The following is an 817-nucleotide window of genomic DNA, read 5'->3' as shown; positions in this document are numbered from 1 at the left end:
TAATGATCACCATTCTAACTGGCGTGAGATGGTATCTCAATGTAGTTTTGATTTGCATTTCTCTGATGACCAGTGATGATGAGCATTTTTTCATATGTTTGTTGGCCTCATGCATGTCTTCTTTTGTAAAGTATAAAAATATGGAACGCTTCACGAATTTGCGTGTCATCCTTGCGCAGTGGCCATGCTAATCTTCTCTGCATCGTTCCAGTTTTAGTATATGTGCTGCCGAAGCAAGCACTCAAGCCTTTTCATTATAGTTGTGTTCTTTATCTTGAGAAAAGCTTAAATGCTAGGCAATAGTTCTCAACTTCAGCTGTACATTAAAATTACCTGGGAATGTTTTGAAACATACTCATATCTGCTTCCCAGTGCAGACCAAATAAATCAGGATCTCTGGGGGTGGGTCACGGGCATAAGGAAATCAAATGTGCAGCCAGGACAGTGAACCACTGAGCTAGAATCCTCTTTAATTCAGTCCAGCTCTTCTCCAATAAATAGAGTCAATGTGTTTAGAGTTACTGTCAGCCATCTACTATAACAGATGTCAGGAAACTCTTATCTGTTTCTAATAAGACTTGCTTATCTGTCAGCTCTGATATTGAAAAAGGGAAGCATAGTGATGGGATTATTTCTTTTCAGAATACGACCTTATTTTTCTGTTGTTAAAGTGATTTAATATTGAAATGAATGAATTTTGATGGCCTGAGACACCCTTTTATATTCTATTTGTAATTAAAAGCATGTGAAAACACCATTTTCCCCCAAACAAAGCAGGTCAGAATATTTTTAAAAACTGATTCCCTAGGTCCCTTTG

The 817-nt window shown here is 37.5% G+C and overlaps 1 non-coding gene across 1 annotated transcript; it reads right to left on the bottom strand.

Moving 5' to 3' along the window:
• Positions 1–134: 134 nt before the first annotated feature.
• LOC119470038 lies at positions 135–241 on the bottom strand. Its single transcript, XR_005198905.1, has one exon. It is a non-coding gene; the product is annotated as a U6 spliceosomal RNA (small nuclear RNA).
• Between the last annotated feature and the right edge of the window lie 576 nt (positions 242–817).

Source organism: Cebus imitator, unplaced genomic scaffold, assembly GCF_001604975.1.
Source record: "Cebus imitator isolate Cc_AM_T3 unplaced genomic scaffold, Cebus_imitator-1.0 Scaffold4117, whole genome shotgun sequence".
In the NCBI taxonomy this organism is placed as follows: Eukaryota; Metazoa; Chordata; class Mammalia; order Primates; family Cebidae; genus Cebus; species Cebus imitator.
The sequence above is the reverse complement of the archived record's forward strand: the minus strand, read 5'-3'. Positions and strand labels throughout refer to the sequence as shown.